Source organism: Passer domesticus, chromosome 2 (genome assembly GCF_036417665.1).
Source record: "Passer domesticus isolate bPasDom1 chromosome 2, bPasDom1.hap1, whole genome shotgun sequence".
NCBI lineage: Eukaryota > Metazoa > Chordata > Aves > Passeriformes > Passeridae > Passer > Passer domesticus.
In genome coordinates this window covers 32,092,635-32,118,822 of record NC_087475.1, presented here as the reverse complement: position 1 = coordinate 32,118,822, position 26,188 = coordinate 32,092,635, and the positions used below count along the sequence as shown (strand labels likewise).

Genomic DNA, 26,188 nt, shown 5'->3' with positions numbered 1-26,188 from the left:
GAGAACAGAGACATCTAACATTATATGGAGCTCTTTTCAGGGTAAGTGTGATATGCAAATTATCAGGAAAAAAAAGTAATATACTATTCAAAATAATTTTTATATTGGCAAATTCAGTTGCAAATTTCCAATTTAATATTCTTTATAACTTCTACTGTATTTATTTAGTATGTTTATTTTTTCTTTTTCCACTCTAAAAGCAGGGAAAATGCTGTGAAAGTTTCTAGATACCATGAAGGCTACTGTCAAGGCAAGTCATTGCCAGTCACACTCACAAGATCAAGGGCTAATATGGACTTATTACATTAATATCCTGTAATATACTGTGCCACCTTCACCTTCAAGGACATCTAATATAAAACTTAAACCTGGCCAGTTATTATTTATTTAATTTAAAGGAAGAAACTAAAATGGCAGAGATTACAAAGGAGTCTAAAGGCTCTATTTACAACACTGTGACAAAAACCAGATTAGCTGTGTGGAGACAGGCAAATCCTTTTCCACTTTGTGGCTCAGCTCACGCATCTGTAAAATAGAGACAATGTGCCCTAGTAACTACATCAAGCTTCTTTGCTGCCAAGTTATATTCCTAACTTGTTCACTAGCTTCAGCAAGTCACACCCATCTTGCAAAGCAACACAGAGATGGGTGATGTGTTTTCAAATCAGCCCATCAGAGAGATTTTTTAAAAAATATTTCAACTTCTGCAGAAAAGGCAAGACCTACCCCTACCAATCTCTCTGCAACTTCTGACCTCCTGCAGATGCCCTCCTGCTCTGCACCCCCTTCTGAAAGCAACTTCGGGTTTTTGACTGCATTTCTAGAGGCCGTCTTTAAGTCCTCCTCTTTGACACTGCCACAGTTTTTAATTGCACTCTAGTTCTGTTGCACTTTGGTACCTGATTAAGAACTGTCAAAGTGCAGCTTTAGCTGTAACAACTAAACTGAAGAGCAGCAGCATATGCCCAGGCATTACACTCCCAGAGATGCTAATGGCACTCGCAGATGAACAATTCTAGCTGGGCACCAATCCAAGCCTTTTTCACCCTACATTGTAAAGTTTTTAAATTATATTGCCCTGTAATAGCAGTAAAACCATAGCAGAGGGTGGTAATGTACTACTGTAGACTGCACGAAAGGACCATCTTCTTTATATGTTCTGCCTTCTTTCTCTGGCCTTTTGCATCAAGACAGCTTCATTACAGAAAAAAAAAAAAAAGAAGACTGCAGCATGGTTTTGCTTAATTAAAACCATTCAGAAATTGTTTTGCAATAGACTGATGATGGCAGTTCAAACCTTACAGCTTGCTGCCAGATTTAAAAGCCATTCAGATGCTTCACTGTACAGAAATTACATATAGTGAGGCTTTTTCTCTCCCCAATCACTTGTGCTTGCATCCAGGGTTACCACATAAACTAAGGATAGCATAATTTCTCCATTAAATCTGCCACACCATTATTCCCAAGTACTGCAGAAAGTGAAGTGCATAACACTATTTTCTGTGGAAAAATATCAGTGTGATAAAAACCAAACATAAAAATAACAGGCAGTATACATGCTCTCACTGGAAATCTCTCACTTTCTCCTCCATGTTCCCTTCTTCCTTCTTTCTGACTCACTGGATAGCAGCTAAATCATTCCAGGAAGGAAGGCACACTAACACTTTTCCTTTGCAATTAAATGTGGTGTCAACACCTCTGAAGAGCACCTGCAACCCATGACACCAGGTGTGATTTTGTCTATTAGTTAATCATGGAAAAACAGAGATGCTTTGACTGGAGGTTAGCCTTGATAGCTTTTGTCCAGGTTCAGTCCAACAGATGTGCTATTCCCTCAAGAGCTGCACCAATCAAACTACTGTCTCCCATTGCCTGTCCTCACTTTTTCCCTCCTTCTGTCCGTCAGCAAAATGGCACATGTTGGTATAACCTAAACATCTTTAAAAAAAAATCCAAACACACTACATTAAAAGCAAACAAACAACCAAAAAAAACCAAACAAAACAAACCCGACCAAAAAAAATCCCAAAACAACCCACCCAAAAACAAAACCCCCAACCAAAAACCAACTCCACCACCCTACCCAGCTTCTCTCCAGAATACTTGGACAGAAAAAAAAAGGGCAAAACAGAACACTTGGCAAAAGGTACAATGCAAAACCAAAGCTCTCTAACAAGCTCAGGATGGGGAAGGACTGTTTGCTGATAATACTGGCAAATTTGAGGGGCAAGAATCACTGCAGTGGACAAGAAGGTGAGGATGAACCACATGACAGCAGAGCTGCAAACCAATGCTCATTCATAGCAAGTTGTTAGACCCAGTGTAGCTCAGAAGGTATTTCCTGTAAACATATTTTATAGGCTCAAGTTTCCAATAATCAGCCTACAAACAGAGGCAGCACGTTCTTTTTCTAGCAGATAGAAGGTAGAAAATACTGTGTGTCCTGCTGTGCTGTCTGATCTCCTTTGCTTTGGGGCAAATAAAATACTGCACTGTCTAAACTCCCTTGCAACTCTTGCAATACATTATTTCTTGGATTCTTGCTTCATTCCCCATTTTGAAACACCAGTTTACAGGAAACATAAGAATGTAAAACAATAAACTCACTTCATTCTGAGCAAATCATTATTGTGATAAATATGGCACCTCTTTTTGCAGTATTTACAGAAGATGCTATCACCATTACACCAAAATACATCCTCCAGAAAAAGAGTAAACTTGCCTTGTCTTCATGTCACTTCCCCAGAATTACTTCAGATTTGCTTGCATTATGTATGCAACCTGTACTGTGCATATTATGTAAACAACATTAAAATTTTATTTATTCTCAGTTCCTGGTTGTGAAGAAATAAAGTACATGTCTGCAACTCTATCTGTCACTTGGGTGTAGCAGTGCTTTAACATTCCTTACGCTAGGACTCCTTCATTCCTGAAGGAGTCACAACTACTTGTCAGGCAGAAACACGGGTACAATTTACCTTGCTCTGCACCTCATTTTTATGAAAAGAAAATCACAGAACACAGCAGTACCTCCCCAGGTTGAACACAGAGAGTCAGAACCCAGAACATGACACAACATTAGGTCCATTCCTCAACACTGTCAAACACACACCTCCACAAAGTCAGTCTAGATATAGAGCGCAGTTCCGCAAAATGGGAAGCCAGGAAGAGAAGATTACAAAAGACAGTCTCAAGGTCAAAGTGGTTTGCACAAGTAGATCCTGTATTTCATATTCTATTTTACATACTAAAGAGAAGACATGGTTTGATTGCACAAGCATTACTGACCCAACCATCTGCTATGTGTTTATGCAAAAAGATGAGGTGACACTCAGGACCACAGTGCCCCAACTGTATGAATTTTGTAATAGTGTTGATAGTAAATGAATGGTGTCCAGTATCTAAAATTCTTACTCTCTAATTTATTCTATCATTGTCACAGTAAGACACATTTTACTTAGCTACCAAATGCCCACAGTGCCTCTCCCTTTTTTTATCATGGAAGGCAATGTTTTCAAGCAAGATAATACTTCACTGTAAAACTAAATATCCAAGGAACAATGGCTGGAAATTATCTTCATGCAGTGTAACTGATAATTTTCTGAGGATGTTCAGTTTTACATTAATTCCCAAGATGCTGAGACATTAAGATGGGTTTTCCTTACTGCACTGACCTTGTAATTGGACCTTACTGCACTGGACCTCATTTTATGAGCCCCCACATGCAGCCTGAGAGCTCCTGTAAATGGGAACATTGGGTACTCCAGCCATGAAACATACAGTACAATATGGAGAAATCTAGGCTGCATTAATAACTTTTCATATAAATAGTCGTGTTAACTGTGAAGGCTGTTTTCCAGAAATGTGAATCACAAAGGAACAGGGGAAAAAATGCAAGTTCTAGGGAAGCTCAGAAAGATGTCATACTTTCAAAAAATAAATGCTGCAAACTGTAACATTCTTCCTTCATCAGTTACCACAGCCCTCCCAAATGCCTATCTGACACATACCTTCTTAGCAATCTTTTAGATGTCTGCAAATGCTGCTAGTGACAATAAAACATGGTGCTAGGAAGAAAAAGCTCTTCTCATTTATCCTGGATGCCTTGCTCATGACTGGAAGGGGGATCAAATCTTCACACAGATTGAGTCAAATTACGAGAGTTCTTGTCTCCTACTTATCACAAATATAACACCAGCTAAGCAGATCTTCTCTGGTAAGTGTTCTGTCCTCCATTTGTCTTTCTGCTAAATTTTACATAAAATTGCTATTTAAAGACACCCCTGATTTTTAAAGAGACAGTTCTTACCTGTGCCGAATTTTTTTTAGTCCATAATAAAATCTTACCAGTGGTCCCTTATGACATCTTGATTTTCCATGAAATTAAAGACTATGGTGATGTTTAGATATCTGAAATATAAATCCCACTAATAAGCACAGAAAAGAACATGCAGTCCTTCTTGAACTATTAGGAAATATTTTCGTCCAAACAAAAAAAGGCAAAGCACTTACAAGGAAGTCAGAATGGAGACAACATGGATGTTGAAGCCAAACCCCCCCTCCTTTCCTCAGATCACACACACACAGACACTGGCAGCCTTCCTTCACTTCCACACATAAAAGGAGCTGTTTCCTCACACTCTCCCTGTGCAAATGGAGGTTTATCCTTCCATGTGCCCAACCAGGCCCCCCCTCTCACTGCTCTCTGTACCCTGAAGGTGCTTATCCTTTTCCACTATGCCCACAAACTCTGTCTCTCTAACTACGTGCCAGTAAAATCTGCCTTTCCTATTATGCACTAGCAAAAGAGTAGTCACTTTTCCAAGCAACTTTCCTGTGTAAAATCAGTTTTCTGTAGCAGTGTCAGCATTATAATATCATGCTCTCATCAGAATCTACAAAGCTATGGAACAATGATGAGGAATCTTCCTTATGCAGGCAAAACCACAAAGGCCACATTCTTCCTATTACTCACTACCTCCTGTTTACCAAAACACAATTGAAAGTCATCTATTTCTCCCAGGAACAGAGTACAGTTTGAGTAACTTTTCCCAGACACCCACATTTGAGAGAGTGTTTATGACAGAAAGAACTCACTCTAGCCAGCTCAGTTACATGCACTTTTATGTCATGTATTTAGAGCCATGATGCTGATATTTAATTACGGTAATATTTGTGACACAATCCTTTTCATACAAATCCACATATCATACAGAGTTCAAAAGAGCTCTTCTGACAAGTTTTCCCGAAACAATAGAGGACACTGTCAACATGGTATTATTTATTTCATGTCCCTGTATGTGCATTATACAAATCAACATTTTACCATTTTGGTCCATATATCCTCAGGGGAAGCCCTTCCAACTGCTTGACAGAAATAACACTGAAGCCTCTGAAGCCTGGAAAAAAAATAAATCTTATCCTGTAAAGTCAGACTTCTTGTGTCTATTTCTGAAATGCGACAGAAGAAATCTTTCATAGCAGTCTGTATTTCAGGAATCTGGGACTTATAATACATTCACCTATCACATACAGGAAATTGGATGAAGTTATTGGCATTTAGTGCAATCTAGAATATTGCAGTGCTGTCTTTTTTTTTTTTTTAACAGCAGATTCCATGCTCTGTTATTCACCTCTGCCTGTAGTTGCTTTGTCATTTGGCACTAACAAGTATTTATCTAAAAAGTAAATTTGAATAAAGGATCATGAACCCACTCCCTTTAAACTGTGTTTCACTTGAACATAGAAGGTCAATTCATAGTTATGCGAGACATCAAACCTACCAATTAGGTGCTGTTTATTTAAGCTCATGCACACGAATCAGAGGTACTCTGGTGCTTTAAAGGCAAAGCATCAATTTGAAAACTGAGCTAATCCCAGATTTCTGCATCCCCATAAAATACAAGGACAATTCTGCACAGAAATAACATGCCATCATAATCCAGGCCATAGCCTCATTTAACCAGAGCAAAATGAACTATCCTCATCCTCACTGGCTCTGACTCCAGAGCACGACAGGGGGACACAGTCATGAAGTCGAGTGCAAACCCCGACCCTGAAGGCAAATGACAGGACCATCATTGTTATCCTCAGAGTATAGGCTGTACCATTCACTCTTTATTTAAACTAGCACAAGCTTCAGAATACACAAAGGTTTAACCAGACAAAAAATAAGACCGTGACTTTTTCTGCCTGATGCAAAAGCTGGTACAACACAGTGAGCTGGGAGCCCCTCTAACAGTTCAGGCCTTCCAGGGCAACAGGACACGTTCACCACCTCCCTCTGTGTCCCCCTGCTTGAACCGCTCCAGGATTAAGTGAACAGCTTTTCAGGACACACCACAAACAAGGTTTTAACAACTCTTTCCCCCTCCTCTTTAAAACCAGGCAAAAAATCTAATTACTATAAGAAGACTTCATCAGAAAACAGCCAAAGGGGCCAAGGAGATGCCCTCTACATGCTTACACTTATACAAGAACCCAAAAATAACTCATGTTAAAATTATCGTCTCTAAAATTTACACAAATAAAAAGAGGAGTTCTCCAACAAAGAAGATGGTCCAGTACTGCAAATGGTGCTATTCATACTGTTCATATGCAAGGATTTTATTCCAACAGAACTCAAGTTTACATGGGTTTATTTCAAACATGCAAAAAAAAGAAACAAAAACTAGTATAAAAACCCTAACTTCTACAATTTTCCCCTCTCTCCATTTCAAATTCCTATTTGAAAACAGAAATGCTGTGATGTTCTTTGACAAGGATGTACTACACAAACACCAAGATGCTGCTTTTTCATATACTGCAGAGTCCTTTATCAGGAAGTCTATTGTCAAACAGCATACCACCACAGAAAATACAGCCATTTTTTCAGTATTTTCTAGGGAAAAAATATAAGTCCTTATTCAGTGCATGAATCATCTTTTACTCTATGTAAACTCAGCTTCTGATACAGCAGTCCAGTTTGGGTTGATCATTAGCTAAAACAATATAAATGTAATGCAATAAAAAAAATATCACTCATATTAAAGATGACTCACATAAATTAAATTAATTGCAAGGACAGGATTGGATTTCCCCTAATTTCTTCATCAGGCAAGGCTAGTTATAAATCATTACTAATGCAGCTTTTGTGTAAAATAGGAAAGTAAGTGCTTCCTGCCACTAAAGAATTTTGGAGAAATGCTTTATTTTTTCTGGGGTCCTCATTTCTCTATGTACTACCCACAGCACCAGCTCTGTTTCCTGCAGCCATTTCCTGCTGTCACGGCAGGGAGAGGTAGAATAACATGCCCAAGGATGATGCCACTGTCTGTTTTGAAACTTCTGCTCAAGGACTGAAAGAGCAAGACAAGTAAGAGATCAGAGTTAATCCAGCAGCTGCCAGGAAGGCTGACAAATGGCTCAGAGTAACACAGAGCATGGCCACAAAAGAAGCCACCAAAAATAGCAGAAGATTTTACAAAGGAAGAAACAAATAAAGGACAACCTTAACACCCTACCTGTTGTTTGGAACACAAGCAGCACAAGGAGCAAAAGAGAAGTGCTGAATTACATGAGCTTTGTGGCATTCAAGGCTTTCTTAGGTGGAAAACCTACCAAGGGGAGAGAATCCACACCTGAGCAGCTGAAGTGAGAATCAAAAAGGGGGCTTAAATTTCAGCAGGAAGTTCACAAAAGCTTTAGAGAAGGCAAAAATAACAAAGCATGGCTCAGTAGCAATGCAGAGATGAGAAAAACAGCCTTGACATCCTGTAGGTTAGGAACAGGAGGGGAGAACAGAGAGCTGGGATCTTCTGTTTGGGTTTACAGAAAAAAAGGCCAAGGTATCATGAACTCTCACAATTCAAATCCTGCCAAAAGTACCCGTGAAATAATGCAAATAGCCTCTGCCACTTCTTACCTTTGCAGCCTAATACAAAGCTATCTTAAGGTAACAAACCCCAGCTTTCAGGGTGCCTAGAGAGCAGACTTTGACAAGCCCTGTTATACTTACCGCAAAATCCCTCCATAGAAGGATCAAATGCAGCTGGTTCCTTTGCATTTAATACAGATATAATGTACCTAAATGCATACTTAAAGGCAATTGTTTAGGCAAAATTCTGACACAATCTTAAATAAAAGTAATTAAGATACAAATCAGTGGAAAAATTCAGAGTGTAAAGAATGTTTTATTTCTACTTGTTTGGATCTGGAAGGAGAAGAAGACTGTCACATGCCAGAACTTTGTTAGTGAAGAGTCCCAAAACCAACCCTAACACTGTTTAAACTAGTTTGCATTTATAATGCTGTAAGTTGAGAAATATTTGATATCAGAAACACAAGTCATAAAATTAGTCAACAAAATTTTTTATCTGGGAGTTAGGGAACCAAGACAGACATTGCTTTAAATTCTTGTCTCGCACTGTAGTTTTCCAAGTTGGATGTCACCAGCACTGACAGACCTTACTTTCCATTTTATTAAGAAAATGAATCGATTATAAAAGCTAGAGTAACACCAAATCTGGTTAATTCATAGCAACGAAAACACTGTCCATCAGTAAATGCTATAAAGTAGCAAACAGAAGAAGAACCTAAAGTATGCTGTCATTTTTAAATGCCATTACTACGGCACTGTAATTCTTCCAGAGAAGATGACAGTCGTCCCTTTTATGTAAATTCTACATGGAAATGAGTGGTAATTTCAAGTACCTGAAAGCAATCTAGGAAATGACCAGGTTTTGAAAATATCCTCATTCTGAAAACAAACACAAGTGATCTGCCTCCCTTATTACTGAAAACAACTGCCAACCACACTGTGCTTTAAAAGGATACTGCTTTGCAAATACAAAATAAATAGAAGAGTAAAAAAGAGGAGAAAAGAAAAAAATAAATTAAGATAAATTCAGTACTGCAGTTCAAAACCAGACTCTCTAGCTTATAAAATCTCTTGTGGGGAATATAGCAAATGCTCAAGACTCAGAGGATTCTACAAGAACATAATAAGCGATACCAGTCCAACCTACATTGAAATTATAGCACTAAAATGAGTAAAATAGCAGTAAAGCCACTATAAACAAACGTTGTACCTACTCTGCATATATCAACACTAACTAGAATTTGTCTCATTTTTTGCATATTATTAATTGCCAGAACATGACATATGTGCTTTTAGTAGCACAATATGAAAACCACCCCAATATCTGGAAGTACCACTTATAGTATTTGAAGAAATTGTTTACATCCAGGCACTGCACGGATCACATGCACAGTCCCAGTCTGAATGCTGAAGGCAAAACAACACAATGACTCTAAATGTAAACAATTATTTTGCTACCTCAAATACAACTGCTTTTTTTATTCTATTGACACAGAAATTCATTAAGCAAGAACTAGAGAACTGCAGCACTCTCCAAAGACTAGAGAGCTGCTTAAAAACTACTTGTTTTCCTTGCCCTACTGTCAAGCAGCACCGTTTCTTGAAAAGAGGTCTTCTGTCCTTAACATGGCTGCCATGCCTTACATAACATCAATGAATGAGAAAGTAGTTATTTTGTTTCCTAGGACACACACTGCCCATTAGCCATATGATTCTCCATATGGCGCAGCAAACAGTCCAGACAAAGCTTTGCAGTAACGCAGCTCCAAAGATCAGCATCCTCTGAGGATAACAGCAACAGTAATACAGACTTCACAAGCTCCAAATTCCCTTTGGTACGTATTTAAATAAACAGGCATTCTTACCTTAAGAAAGCAATACTAATAATTACAGCAGTGCTCAGTAGAGCCTCCTCTGCTTCATCTGTGCTCGTAAAAATGAATCTTGGTGCAACTGTCTGCTGCAGCAGGTAATCAATAATATAACCTGCTTCTTCTGTTGCCAGAGCTGCTCCATCTGAACACTAGCTAACGTGAACACTGTCAGTGTGAGTCATACCAGTGACTCAGAGCAGATGCAGAGCTGCAGGAGGAGTTTAAGTTTCAAGGCTTCCTCTCGCTCCAGCTCCCTGTCACACAGGCACTCACTGCCTGCCTGTGGCTGTGTGTGCCTGCAGACTGCTCCAGAAATTGGATTTTATCCTCTGCATAATCTTGGGGAGGGGAGCAGTTTCAGTTTGTTTGTTTGTTTTGGGGTTTGGATATTGCCTCCCGGAATAGCAATTTTGCTTCTTCACCACAAATATATTTGTCAGGAATGCAAGAGCTTGCTTTGCAGACCAAGTCAATACCATGGTATGGCAGGTGATGCACTACTACAAGATACACGTGGGCTCATGTATCTCGTCAAGAATAGGGGCAGAAATCAAAAAAGCCAGGAAAGACTGTAAAGTGAAAATATTGAGTCTGGGCAATATCCATTTCTTCATGACAACTTCATAGCAAAGTGTCTGATTTCATTAAGTACTCTGGGCATGGCAAATTTAGTCTCAAATGCAGTGAGATGAGAGAACTGTAGGAAGGACTGTAAGAAGGGATGCACATGAGCAGAAATGCTGTGTGCCTGCCACCAGTTTAGCAGGGAAAAGAGCCTATAGGAAAAGAGAATAGCTGCATTATAAACAGAACAGTGCATTTGGGCTTAGGGTTGAGTTCTGGCAGCCACCCCCACAGGTATCCATCTCACCAGGCACTAGTCAAAGAAGCATTTTGAACATGTACTTAGTTCCCAGGCCTGCCAGACTCCCCACCATGAACACGCGAGAACAGGAACCATGAAGCCAAAGTTAGGCAGTTAATGTTGGACACTTGATAGGCATTGCTGTACTGATCCCACTTATTTCTGAAAGGCACATTGTACTAAGCAGTTGCAGTATTTAACAGATTCAGCTTCAAGAGAGATGAAGCCATTTAGTACTGAGCCATCAGGTTAAGTACATGGAAGCAAATTACAGTTGGATGAGTCAAGCAAGTATTGTCAAAAGAAGATGCTGGCTAAAGGAACAATGCCACTAAAATGCATAGACCTGCTAAACAGCCACTCATATAAACATCCCAGATAGTCTGGGGGAAAAAAACACTCGGTTCATGTCAAAGCATTTACAGCTGAAGATTTTTCCTCATATTTAGCAAATGTCCAGTTGGCTATCACCCAGCTAAACAGATTTGTGTTGAGATTTCTTATGGAAAAGCTAATATCAAAGCATGACTTTCATAGTCTGTGCATTTTGTCATTTTAAAGAATTCATTATTTTTCAAAGCCCAGTAAAATGAAAGGTACCCCTGCCCATTCAATCCAAGTATGTGTGTGCAGCACTCTTCAGGACTGTATCTGGCTGTTAAAACTGCCAAACAAACTTTGTACTACTGACGACAAATGTTTACTCCATGTCTTTCAAACCAGCCAAGAACACTGCCTTGGCAGGGATCAAGAGATGAGAAGGGATCAAGCTGAGCAAAACAATTCTTGAAGCATGGTCATAGAGACAGCATAAACAAGGGGGATATAGAATAGCTGGTATCTATGAGGATACACTGAATTAAATTTTTTCCCCTAAAACCATTAGTATTCTATCACTAGAAAAATCTCCTGTTGAATCCCATCCTTTCCCCCAGTTTACTAATGACAGTGAATATTTGCTCCTGTTAAGCTTCCAAGGCTTTATTTTCATGTTTTAAATGCTTGAATAGGTGAGAGAATGCTAAGAACCGCAGCATACCAGGGAAAAAAACCAAAACACAAAAAACCACAATGGCAGCAACAAAAAACCAAACCAAGACCCCTGGGATTTTAATCAGGAAAACTAACATGGTCCAAATGGCATCTATGACACAGGCAGAGAAGAAGACAAAACTGGACAATACTTCACATGTCTGGGGGTTTGGAGGACGGTTATTTGTTTTCTCCTGGGAGGTGGGGAGTTGTGGTTTTTGTCTCCTTTAAAATATATGGCATGCAATTGTATATCTACATTCAATTTTGTGCTGCTGTCCAGCTAACAGCCAAGATTGGGATCAAAGCTGACTCAAAGAAAAGAGCTGTTAAAGGCCTCAAAGGGATAAAGCACACCAAGAGCGAGCACCCACTGTGTAAAATGCATGTACTTGCCTCAGTTGCAAATGACCTCATCTACAAATCAAATGTGATTTAGCTGCTGTAGGCAGCAGTTTCCTGTTGTTTAATTGATCAGTCTTTTTTGCTGGACATTCTGCAGTAGAAAGGGAGTAGGCCAGGGGTTGAAAAGTGGGAAAACCTGAAGCTTCTTACCCCAACCAAAGAGAATATACACAGATGTGGACGAAATCTTGACCAGAAATTTAGTACAGCCTTCTGAACTAAACACTGCTGCAAGAGATTCTGCATTACGAGGCAGTGTAGACTATTACACACTCTTTACAGTCTACATATAATGATACCAGGCTCAAGAAACTTGTTCTTCCTTATCACCTCATTGTCTCTAGGAATTAATTAGTTTGGAATTATTTTTAAAGTCATTATTAAGCCAGTGATGGTGGAAATGGTTTCCCACAGCCTATTCCAGATTGTCAGATTTCTTATTAACCTGCTTTCTCATGAAAGCTCAGATTGTCCTTACCAAGAACATGAACCTCTAATCCTGTTTCTGAGCCTTATTCTTCTTAGGTTATAATATCTGGGGGTGGGGAAAAAAAAAAAAAAGAAAAAAAAATAGCTTTCATTTTCTTCAAGGGCAGACCTGGCTTCTGATGCAGTAGGGCAACTGAAGCAGATTGAGGACCACTGCCAATATCCACAGCGCCTCCTTCCACCCTCACCCTCCTAGATTTCCAGTCATCTTTCCAACAGCTACACTCTCTGCTGCATTCTAATGTTTTGTAATCTTGTTTTTCTGAGCCCTATGTAAAGGTAAGAGTTCAGAGACACTAATTTTTGAGGAGTACTGACACACATTTTCAAGAGGAAAAGCAGAGCTAATTTCCTGAATAGGCTTATACTCTTTTATCATTGACATGGGCACTAAAATACTTTCCAAAGTACCAGTGAGCAGCCACATGTGAAAGGGAGCACCATGCACACACAGAGTAGAAGACACCCACTGCAAAAGGAGCATGCATTTTGAAAATACATATAGGCAAAAAGCTGGCAAGATAAATATTTTTTGCATTATCTTACAAACACAGCTGACTTGACACATGTCCACAGAAAAGAAAAATGCAGAAACTAGATCTCAGTGTCTTGCTCATTAGACTATCAGACTTCCCTTTCGATGCATCTCACCAGCAGGTGCCTTTCTTCCATCTAATTACCTTTCATGGGTATTTTGATATGCCATGACAAAAGCACTGTTTGCTTCTCAGGAAAATTAAGACTCCTGCTGGGAAAAGTGTCAGAACCAGAATCTTTACCTTGCACAGACAATGAACAGAGGAAGCCACACATGAAAGCAGATCTTCAGTGACTGGGTATGGGGGGAGGGATGAGGATGATGCACTTACCACAGTTATCTCAAGGTTTCTGAAGATGAATAACAGGACACACTGTAGCAGTTGAACTTTTTACCTTCACTACATCATCCACCACTTGGAAGCATCTTGCAGTCCTCTCTAAAAAGCATTTAGCAAAGCAACCCACAAGAGGCTGTGGGAAACCATTTGCTGCACACAAGTACATCTCTTCATTGAGACCACCTCCTCAAGCTACTGCTATAGCTGTGACCCACGTAAAATGTATTTTTTATTACTCCCTAACAATCCAAAGCTACATAGACTGCAATGGGAAGAGACAACAAAGTCACAAGCTGTCAGTAACACACTGCATGCAGATCTCGGAGGGAAGTACTTCTGCCAATCCAGTGAAAATGCAAAAGGCAACCTAAATGCCCATTTCCCCTTAATTGTCTTTTCTCACCAGATGAAACAACAAACTGCAGAGACTAAGATTAGAGAAATCAGCCAAAACAAGACAAGGACAATATATCTCATAGCAACAAAGATGTACTGACCAGATGAGAGACTGGCTTACAGACACTGCTGTGGCTCCTGCATATACAGACAACCACACATTGCAAAGGCTTGCTTGGGTAAGGAGGACTCTCCAGATTGCTCTTGATGTCAGCACTGTCAGCTGATCTTTTGGCAACTGGCCTGCTCACATCTATCCACTTCTGCTCTCTTTTTCTCTCTAATGCTAACATCTGCCCATGTTTTGCATTGACAGAAAAGGTCAGCCAGACCCTATGACACGTTAAACCTGAAAATCAAGCAATGCACCATTTGCAATTACTGTGTGCCCGTTCTCATTCCACTTATATTCAGAACTCAGCTTTTTCCTAAAAAAATCCCAACACAGGGCAAGTGCAGAAGAATCCATAATCTCAAATCTTACATACATGCCATAGATTCAGTTTGGATAACAGAGAAAGTATGTCAGAGCACACCCAGTCTCTCCAGGCTTCCAAGAACATTAAAATTTGTTCTACCAATACAGCCACAAATTCCTTATTCCAAACAATCTTTATTTTTGTATACAATGCACAACTACCCCTCTGTTGCAAACCAGCCTTCGAATTTTCTGCACTCATACAATCACTTCAATTGAATATTGACCTGTGAATCCTAAGAAAAGAGACACCCAAACAAATCCCTGCATAAACTCATTTTGAGGCAAGCCTGTCTGACTTAAACATCACAAGTCCTCACATTGTCTAACAAAATTCTATACTCTGATGGATATTCTCTAAATCAACACATTTTGCTCATTCAATATACTCTAAATATTTTCAAACTGAAGTTCTTCCTGTTGTCTCCACAATGCAGATCTCGTGCTGATGACCTGTGACTGGTAGATTCTTCAAATGCCTCAGAAAGAACAATTGTCAGTGCTGGAGAAAGTGGATGCAAAGACTTATTGTTTTCCCAGTACCATCTGCTGCACTAGGGAAAACAAATAAAAACCCTGTAAGACTGAATGCAAAGCTGAACATTTTTGATGACTATTCCTGCAGTATTTGCTATAAAATTTACTCCTCATTTCCACAAAGAAAGAGCAGCTGTAATGAGAGATTTCTGTGGTTCCACAATAGATTTCTAATGCTTTGTGCTATCCTCCCAACTCATCTGCAGTCTTTTGCAAGTTAACCAGTCCCTATTTTCAGCAGGGAAATCATCTTCCGATAGGTTCCTAATTAGTAAGGCCATGAAAAGTAACTGCCTATCTAGACACATTTACAGGCCTCATTCTCTTATTCCTATTTTTGTCATTCTTTGCCTCCACTGTGCAAAAAAAAAAAAAATCCTGCTCTTAGTACAGTGTAATACAGCACTTCACAAAATGCTAAGAGGGTCCCCAAATGTAAGTTGATCAGTAAAAAAAATAATTAAAGGCCACAGGGTTAAACCATTTTTCTTCCTTCTCAAAATTCTTTATTCCTTCTTTCAAAAGAAGAAATTATTAGAAATATTAGAGAACAATACAATCATAAAGAGTTATCTGCAAGCTCACAGCTTTTAAGTCATTATGTATTTGTGGTACACAGGAAATTATTCTCCAGATTAATGCCACCAAATAATGAATGGGACCTGTCAAAGACTAAGGTACTGTACACAGAGAGTATCCAGCGGGGAGCCCAAAGTGGAAAAGCTTATTAAAAGTGTTGATAATGGAAGTGTTTCTTTCATGATTCATTTAAATTTTGACATTCAGAACTTAATTGATTTGAGATCATTTGGGATTTTTCCTAAAATGAGGTCACAAAAAAGCTCACTAAAAGTAGCACTGTGGTGTTCCTAATGGGATTTCAAAAAATCTTTATGTCAAAGGCTAAATGTCTTATTCTAAGAACGGCGAATTCCAAACCAGCAAACCTACAGACATGGTAAAAGTAGGCAAGTAATAATGATTTTAAAAAATAATAGATTCAGAATCTCCTTAAATGAACTATTTTCTTTTCTGGCAGGTACATAAAAATACAGACCCCAAAGAGACCCACCAGTTATAACACATTTTTCCACATATCTGTTGGAAGAGCAGGTAATATATCAGTGCTGTGATGTGTTTCTGCTTTTCTTCTCAATGAGCTACACTTGATTATGTATAATCCATAAGCATGCACCAATATATTGCTGTATGTTTAGAATATTTTCACTTTCTAGTAGAGTAAAAGGTCTCTGGCATGGGATAGCTTGGTGACTAAGGTGAGACCAGAGATTACAGACGTTTGCATTATACAGTGTTTAGGGAAAACACCAAGTCCTTGAATTATATTTTAACGTACAACCTCTTGTTTATAGTCAAACTGCACTGATATAAACTGGTGAGATTACATCATCTTTTTATATTACAAAGACAATAAAACAAGCATTTTCTATCAACATTTCCACCTTCTTCTAATTCTGTGATGTACTTCAGCTCTTTGGAATTGATGGCTGCTCCTGCACCTGCCTGATGATGGTCACAGCCCACAGGTCCTGCCACTCTGCACCCCTGGGAGCTGCAGCTGTCCTTTCCAGCCTGGCTGGGTCACAGAACCAAGGCTTCCTTCACACACAGATTAGCTGGGTGAAAAGGACAGGTCTGTTGGCATCCATTTTGCATCTGAGACAACTGGGGATACAGAAAAAGCATGCACCTGGAGATGAGGTCACATTATCCTCATTACCTGTTCTCTAGATTACCACACAGCTTCTAACCCAAACCAGAGGAAGGCTGGTTTTCCTTCCCCCAGCTCATTTTAGGTGTTTCTGGGGGGCAAGGTGTGGGACTGGATGGCTGTGTCTTGTTGTTTTGGTTTTATTTCAATGGAAGAATGAAGCAGATTGAGTCTGAGGCTCAGAGGTACAAGTTTCTAGGGCTCACCTGACTGAGCTGGTAATGATTTTATTCATTACTTGGCTGACATTTTACAAAAAGTCTTGGGAACTGAATCTTAAGATCTAATCAGCGCATTTAATATTGGACAAGCTTTCTTTAGATTATTATTAAATAATTCTGGGATAATGCTTAGTTTTGGAAGGAAGATATCAATTTATCTCCCATCCACATCTTGTGAAGTTGACTCTAGTCAACGCACAACACTTCAAAGAACTATTTAATAAATGACAGTTACATTCCTAGAAAGGTGCAGTCCAAACTACATTCACTTTTGCAAGTTGAGGATTTCAAAAACTCATTAAATCATTTTAGAGTCAGAGAAGACTAACAGAAAAAACCTGGCTTTAAACACAAAATCACCAGTACAAGTCAGCAAGAGCCACAAAGACTGTCAGCATGAAAATACCTCATCATTTGCTATATTCCAAAATAGCATTAATTCTCTGTTAATTTCTCTTGGGAAAAACAATTCTAATAACCCTCCATGCAAGGCCTTCTGAAACAGACTACAGTAAATTAACATTTGCTGATTATATGAATGGTGAACAGAGACAGAAAGCTGAGCAAAGAGGAAGAACACACAGCATGGAAACTGCGTGATCCACACCCATAACTGTGGAAGGACTCTTAAAATACACAGGCAGTAATTCAATATTACACCTATAGTTAAGATGAAAAAGGAAACAGAAACATTAAAATGAAAGACAAGTAAAAACTATCCTCACATTAAACTAGTTTCAAAAGCATGGGTGTATTTTATTTTTTTTACAGTAGGTCTAAAATAGGATAAGATTTAAGCAGCACCTGTTTTGGGCAGAGCTTCTAAATAATCTGCCTTTTTTAGGAATTCATATAATAGACGGAAACCACACAAACACTGGCTAAACACTGCTTTAAAAGAACTTGATGCTTTGTCAAGCTTATATAAATAAGCTAAAAATTTATTTTTATAGACTGTAATAGGTAGTCAACACAAGTCTTTTTCTTCTACAAAAATAGAGCATATTTCTTCAACCTGCTCTCTCCCTCCAAGAGAGAAACTGAAGCAATCAGCATGAAACTGGTAGCAATCAGCACCTATATAAAAAAAATTAAAAGGAAATAGTAATTTTTTACTTGCATAGAAAAGAAATCCACACAGGAAAGAACATATTTTTGGTATCTTACTTCTGATCTTTTAGTTTGTTTGCTTTAAAGAGAAGTCTTTTCAGGTCTATTACTCCATGTGCAAACTCCTGTAATTTAGATACTAAAAAGATGAAATAGTTAGGCTTAAGTTTTTCATTGAAAAATGTCACATTAAGGAAAAAAAGAAAGGAAAAGAAAAAGTGGGAACTCAAAATACTTCATTAAAGAAACAAATCTATTTATTCCTCCTACAGATGCAGCCTGCCAAACAGGAATAAAGGAATATTTAAGTACAGAAGCTAAAAAGTCATGCAATGCCTCTCATCACTTCAATAGGTTGAAAAAGACTACAATTCATGCTTTCATGCAATGTGGAGGATGAATGGACTGCATTAGCAAGAATGTCCAGGAGTCAGAAAATGCACTGTATTCTCTACTTTCTCAGCAAGAAGACAGGCAGAGTGCAATTCGAGCACCTGGAGCTATGCTGCTAACTTAGATTCTGTAGGAATCACCTCTATAAAGGCAATTGCTTCCCTCTAAAACCACAGAGGGAATGAAGTCTGTTGGTGCTAATATGTCCCAGTCAGGCCTGCCAACAAATAAAAAATTCCGCAGAAGATCTACAGAAATGCTGCAGTAGATTAAGTCAAATAGCTATCCAGTAGAAGCAGAGCTCAAAATAGAACATAGATGAGAACAATCTCTGATGAGATTTTGTACAAGATAATATAAGAAACCGAAGAAATGTCAGAGCAGGGGAATGAAGACTCTCAGCAAGGCAAAGATCAATGTTACCATCAACAGGATGCACACCAACCTCAGAGCAGTTCTTAGCATATGGTGTTGAAAGGAGAGAAGTCAATAGCACTGTGGTGGCTCACTAATAGGCCAAACTGGATTAGAGAGCAGGAAACGGAGAACTGATGGCAAAAGTGCACAGCAAGTCATCTTAGGGGAAAGTGTGGCAGGGCAGGAAAAACAGCACACTTAACTCTAATAGAGAAAGATGCAAAGAGGTGGATTCAGGACAGGAGGAACTCAGGCAGAGATAGGCACACATTTCCCCAGGCAGGAGTGAGCTGACTGATTGACAGGTGCTCAGAATAAAGAGAGAGGCTTGGGGAAGCTGTGACAGTAAAGGAGAGAGAGGAGACAAAAAAGGACCTGGGAAGAGATCATCAGGAAAGCTTCACAGAAGTCTTATTTGGCAACAAAAACACTGTTTGCTAATTCTCTGTGGAAAAAGACCCAAACTTTTTCAGGTCTGTCTCTTGTTCTGAATTTAGGCAGAAGGTAACTATATGAATTTAGGCTGTACTTTACTATGCTCCTTGACAGCATCAAGGCCTCTTCCACTGACACAGCTGTATAGAAGCTGTAGAGAGCTCCTCACCATGAAGAACTCATAGGTTTCAGTATGGAAAAAGGTCCAATTACATTTTGAGATGCACATAACACTACCTTAAAGTTTGGGTCTGACTGTCAGGAAACCAAGTGAGACACTAAACCAATAAAGCTTTATTTAGTCAGAGACTTCAAAAGTAATTCCCTTCCTTGGTAAAGGGAACCATTTACCATGAGGCAACAACTTCTTACATCAAAGCAGTGCTACTTCACATGAAAGTATTTAAGGTCTGCTTAGCCTCTTTAATGCAATAAAGACAATAATACTGAATAAAGGGAAAGAAATACCATACAAGGTCGCAGTGCTTCAATCAGAAACTCCTGGCTGGGCATTCAGCAATCTTCAAAGGTTTGGCTCCTGAAGATGCAATATGGAGTTATGCAAGTCCCCCAGGATTTCTGAGTGTGCTGGAGCACAGTTACATAAACCATATGACATGCTGAGCTTGGATGCTGTTTTGGACCACCCATCCCTGAAACTCCTGGCCTTTTGGCTTGTGACAGAAACACTCCTTTAATGTCAGCACAGCTTTCTCCAAGTGTCGCTTTGCAGATTGGCACTAGTGCCATTTTTCAGAATTGTGTGATACCAATAAAAAAGCAACAAGAAGAAAAATATCAGTAACTCTAGAAGAACTGCTGTGCAGAACCTCCACATGGTATTCTACTGCATGGGCTTCAGGCCTGGAAAGGTACTGTGGCAAGTGTGGCCTCCAATACTGCAGAAGCCACAGAGAAAAAGGAAAAAAAGGTACAAGTTTAACTTTTCTATGATACTCTGTTATCAACACCCTGAAATCTATAACAAAGCCATCTGTAGCAGTTACCTTTTATTGTCCTCTTTAAGTACACACTCTAGTTTTTGTACTTTGAGCAGCTAGTTAGTACAGGGTCTTCTTGAAGAGCTGGATGTCAAATACAGGAGGAGAGGGTAACTAAGAGTTACCCTCTTTTTTACCTCTTGGAATTTGTGGGGGCTGCTCATCCTTTTTCCTCCAAAATGTGCTACTCATCATTTTTCTCTAAGCACAAAGAACACTGAAGGAAGGTGTGAATAGGCAGTACTATGGTACTCCAGTCTCAGCCTAGTTTCTAAAAACATTAACAGCTGAACTACAGGACAAACCTGGCTTAAATGCAGCACGGTGGAGAATAACAGCACCAGCAGAATGAAATGCTGTCTTTAGCTCACATAACACTCAACATACCCCAATTTGTGTACCAAAGCAGACCAACCCTAGTTTTTCAAAGTAGCATAAAATTAATCCCAGCAAGACATGGGGTATAGCATCCTTAGTATTCAATTTGGGAGAGCAACTTAGAGCAGCTGGTGCAGAGCAGCATGTCTTCAGGCTAATCTCTAAACTGTTATCAAGTCCCATAGAGATCTTACTATCATCTGCAAGCATAAAAATGAGACAGCTCAGGAAACTACTGTTAGCCCTTTTCCTCATTCTCAGTCTTTCAAGACTGAGAGCTAACAATTCTAATAAGAAAGAAGAAGAAAAAAAAATTCATATAAGTAATTAGGCTGGTAGGTTTTATTTTAGACAGAGATTACCCAGTTAAACATCAAAAAATTTCCATCTCTTAAGTATTTTTTATCCCATTGCCTGTTTGAACAAACACAATATAATCTATTTTTGCACTATACAATTGCCATGGGTCTAAAGGATGAGACTTGTACACTTGGGGCTAATTAAAGGTAATGTCAACACTTATGTACACATGCACCATAATCAAGTACTTATCTTTCTTTGCAGGTGAAAACAAAATTAGTCAGCTAGTTTTTGTAGTAATTTTGCTGTATTTTCTCTAGTCTATCTGCTGTCACTCTTCGAATTATTAAAACAGTGTTGCCACAAAATAATTCAGAACGAATTGTCTGCTTGAAAAATATCCCTATAGACAGGTGTAATTTTTAAAGTTAAGGTAGGAACAGTTTTCTCCCTGGCATTCTTTTAAGCAACATAAAATTTGTAATTCTTACAACTGTTGTATCTAAACAACATAAAAGAAGTAACTCTTGTATTTATGAGAAATCCTTTAATATATTTCTCAAAAAATGTCACTGAAAACATGAAGCTGCATAGGAAATAAAACCTGAATCTCTTTAGGAAAAGTTCAGCAAATACTTTAAGAGGACAGTACAGAGGTACAGGTCTACCCATCTTACTGCACATACTCATCCACATCTGGCTCAATTCTGCATGGAGAAACTGAAGATCAAACCAAGGAAAGGCATGTTTTGCGAAGAAAATTAAGGCAAAAAACCACCTTAAGATGAAAATACTGCGAAAAGTATAACGTAGACAAGATACACTCTCTGTTATTATGTCGCCCCAAGGCTGGGGCAGAGTCAGAAGTTTTAAAGCACCTGTGGATGCATATAGTGTATCAGGAATTATTAAATAATTCCTGATACACTATATGCATCCAAATAGTAAATGTTTTCCTCAAATTCCCAATTGCTAACATTGCAAGACTAGGCAAAAGTCTCAGATCTGACTCTTAAAATTAAGTAACCATCACTGCAAACCTCTATTCTTTTGTGTTTCAGTAGAGGGAACTTTGAAAACCTGAACCATCAAAGTTCAAGTGCAAGAACACTATTACATGGACTTCCACCTCAGGGTTATTTGAAACCTCATCAATGTTTACCATAGGCTTGAATAAAGAGTTTTGACCACTGGCAAGGTAGCTGCACCCAATTACAGTCGCTTGGACTGGAATACTGCAGAAATATTTAGACCAGGTTCAAGTAGCAAAAAGAAGGATGTATGTCAACACAAAAAACAAAAAAATAAGTAAGCTGGTTCCCTTCAGATGGACAGTACTTTTCTCTCAAAGGAACAGTACCAATGTGAGACTTTCCTCTAAAAAGACAAAGGCATCCATCTTCTGTCCATTGCTACATTACAGGGCACTGTCTTCTCAATTACGCCTGCCCCATACCTCTGTAGCCATACATCCACAAGCAAACTAGCAAAGCCACTTCCCCTTCTCCCTCTAGTAAACCCTTTCAATTTGTTTTTTTAAAAATGCTCAAGGACAAAGTAGCTGTCCCTATGGTTATAGGTAATTTCTTTAACAGAAGTTATTTAAAACATCTACTCCAGTCAGATAACTAACTTCCTGTTCTGCAGTAACGCCACCAGTGGCAGTGCAACTTACTCAGCACAAGAAAGACACCAAGGCTCGACTTCAAGCTGTTTTCAACATGTAGGACTGGGTGACAAACAGGAAGAAGTCAGTTTCCCAAGGCGTGAGTTTTGTGCCTCTGAGCACAGGAAGAGCAGAAAGCCAACACATTATCAGTCACGGGTGTCTCAGATGTCTTGTGCAAACCTGTCTCCTTTAGAACTAAAACTGCTGGGAAGCACTGATCAATAACTACATGTAACTCTGAATTGCTTCACTTTGTGTAAGACTGAAGTAATCCATCTGGCAGTGAATAAAAAAAACTCAGGGAATCTGTGGGGACGTAAGCACATCCAAAGGAGAGACCAGAAAAACCTAACACATCTGTGATCCATGTTTCTGGGGGTTTTTGATAGGTCTAAGCACAAGTGACAGCAAAACATCTACTCTAAAATGTAAAACTACTTGAGAAATCCTTCTTAGCAACTGTTTCCTTGTTTCATGCTTAATACAGAAAACCACTTTAAGTATTCTAGTGATACAATTAAAAGCACTAAGAAAAAGGAAGTATTAAACTTTGCAGAGACCTCAGGTTCCTCTGACTAAATCTGTTGCCTTCAAATAGCAATCCCCAAGTCCCAAATAAAATCTGTTGGTGCTTTAGACCTCATCTTGCCTCTGGCTCACAACAGTTATCCCCATAACCATTCAGCAGAATGAATTAATAGATCATATAATTTTTCACCTCTTTGCTACAAGACATTCTAACAGGCCTACCTGCAGAGGCTCCAGCAAGGCAGTTCAAGCTAGACTGGTGTTAGTTACACCAGTAAAACCCATAGAAAAAACAATCTGAGCCAGCCCTTCACTCCCATCCTACTTCCAACAGCAGGCTCATGTCTCTCAGCATGCAGACAACTGGGCTGAAGCCCAGACAAATATAAGTGCACTTACAAAAGCCTTGACAAAAACACTAGTGCTGATGCAAACAAGTACATCCTGTTTCAGCTCATTTCCAACAGTTACCTAGAAAACTCTTAACTTTGCTTAAAGTATGTTTAATTACATTAATTAGTCATTTCTCAGTTCCAAAGGTTTGCAAAGCAGAAAGGAGTTAAAGACAGCAGTTAAAGATGTGCTTTTCTGTTCCTCAAAGAAGCAATAAGCAGCCACCTGAACTCACACCTGTAAGAGCTAAACCCTTCATGTTTTGTTGATGAACCAGATCATGACACCATTCATTTAAAAGGGATTATTTTTTCATCTAAAACTATTAGATACTATTAGAGCTATTAGTTCTAGTAGTATTTCTGTTTTCTGTATATTGCTTACTACCTTTTGTCATGTCAGCTTGTCCTATTTCTCCTGCTACAAAAATGTACAGATGTAGATTTTTTTTCTTTTTATGATTCTATGATCTATCTCCAGTCTGTATGACTTTCACAGAAGTAAAGGTTTGATCCAAAACCCACTGATGTCAGAGCAAGAGACAAGTCAGACCATAAAGACCGGAAAACAGCCAGAATGTAAAAGGTCTGTTCTGACCAATTTAGTGTCTGGCTTTCACAGTTTTTAATGACACCAAGTGCCAAGAACAAAGACTTCCTCAGCTGGAGTCCTGGCAGGTATCACAAGCAAAGATGATGGGTTTGTGTAGTCTTCATTCTCAGTGTACTTATCATCATGAACTCCATTTGCACACTGCAATCTATTTATTCTCCTGCAACAGAACGGAACTTGAAATTATTTTTTAAAATGAAAAAAATCCCCAAACCTCAGAAAAATATTACATCTTTTCATCCTATCTTCCATTACCTACAAAAGTTTCTGTTGACTGTAGTTACCTGAATACACATCCCATACAGACAAATTTAAGAGTTCCTGTGCATATGGAACTGACATGCATATGTAAGTTTACATTTTTGCAGATACTTCTCACCTACAGATATGTAGACAAACACTTTTTTCTGAGCAGAAAACCATCTACAAATGTTTTACTGTGCCCATAGCTAAAAAAAACAACAGCCATATGTTCAAATAATTTTATCTTTAAAATCTGTCATTATTAGGTCAAATCGAAAGAGGAGACTGGTCAATATGTCAAAAAAGAAAAAAAAAACCCATAATATTTTCATTGCCCTTTTCATTGTTTTTGGAGAGCTCCTGAATAACACACTATGTAAGAGACAGCTAACAATTGCATTCTATTTCTCTGAAATTAAAAGCCAATTTCAAGGGTAGCAACAATTCTGTCCAGCAAAATAATTTACCATCACGAGTTGTTTCCATTTTTAGACTTTGTTTTCTTTGAGCAATAAGTAAGCACTGATTTTAATTTCTCAAGCATTAAGAAAGTTCTTCATCTCAAAGCCTACATTCACTCTGCCTGGGAAAGAACACATAGTTTTTTCCAAAGCAACATTATTGATTGCACTGTAACAACCAGCAACTGCATTACACTTCACATCTCTCTGGGTTCTGTCCACCCATGGCCACTCACCCCTTCCACCTGCGATTCCTTGGACAAAACCAGTTACAACAAAGGAAAGCAAAGCCTGCAGATTCTAAACCAGGTGGTGACTTGTACCAAAATATAAAAAAAAGCATCCTAGAACCCAAAGAGCTATTTGTGAAGTTACTGCTTATACTGTTTCTTGGGATGTTCTAAAAGGACTGGAAGTCTCAGCAGTCAACAGCCACATTTAGCATTCTATGTCACCCTCCTGTGAGTCGTGTTGCATTTTTCCCCCACGATGCAAGTAGCCATAAATAGATGTGGGAATCCAAAAATATGAAATTAGTTTCGTGGGATTTGTTTTCTTTACTTAAAAAAGGATGATGGTTGAAAGAAAGAAAGGAAAAAATCACATCATACAGTGCAATACATTTAATTACATTTAGAATTGTCTAGGGAAAAGAAAGATCTGAGCAAATTCACTATCTGAAACAAAATTCAGAGTTTTACAGCATACCAAAATAAAAACACACAGAAATACAGAACTTTCCAAAGTCAGAGTAGAGGATGTATGTTTACTTTATGCAGCAACAATCATTGTACACAACAGACATTACTGTAATGTCTGATTAGTAGATATCATAGCATGGTAGTCCAGATTCCAGCTACAAATTACTATGGGGGACAAAATACATGAGAAGTTTCTTCTCCTACATGTCCAAAAGCATAAAAATGGCTCTACCTAAGCTACACCACAGCAGTTCCCTTACTGCCCTGCGCTGGCCCGTTTGTGTTGGTAAAAACCATCTTTTGCAACCACATCTAGATAACCACTGCTAATGACTCATAGAAGCACATTAGTAAAGTGGGATTTATGCCATCTTTTTTTTCAGTCAAGACTAATTAAAGTGATTTGGCAATACTGCAAACATAATTCAGCATCTCTGGCACTGTTTAGAAAACTGTGATCACAGCTTCACATATATTAAGACAGGTGGTCATCTGCAAAATTTCATGCTGATGCATCCAAAGAACAGATATCCAGCCAGCCATTTGAACTATAGGTAAAAAAAAATGGGTGGGAAAAGAAGATAAGATCCAAGAGGGTATGATTAAGCAAATACCATGTTCCTGAGAAGATAAAACTCCAGCATTAAAAATAGACACTGTGTGTGCAATGCCATCTCAAATCTCAAGTGCTGCATTTTACATTAACAGCAAATTAAAAACTAAGACTTCAATAAAAATATAGAAGACAACTGATTTTGATACAAAATACCCTCTTACAATAA

The 26,188-nt window shown here is 38.7% G+C and overlaps 1 protein-coding gene across 16 annotated transcripts in view; it reads right to left on the bottom strand.

Moving 5' to 3' along the window:
* The window catches only part of INPP4A (inositol polyphosphate-4-phosphatase type I A), a 110,829-nt gene that overhangs the window by 72,809 nt on the left and 11,832 nt on the right, over window positions 1–26,188 (bottom strand). For 4 of the 16 annotated variants that reach the window (XM_064408121.1, XM_064408128.1, XM_064408130.1 and 1 more), the window contains exon 1: window positions 9,724–9,905. The exons of 4 other annotated variants lie outside the window; for them this stretch is intronic. The gene's annotated coding sequence lies outside the window, so the exon portion shown is untranslated. Of the gene's footprint in view, window positions 1–9,723; window positions 9,907–26,188 lie in introns of those variants that run through there. 8 more of the 16 variants (XM_064408129.1, XM_064408131.1, XM_064408132.1 and 5 more) reach the window with 4 other exon arrangements.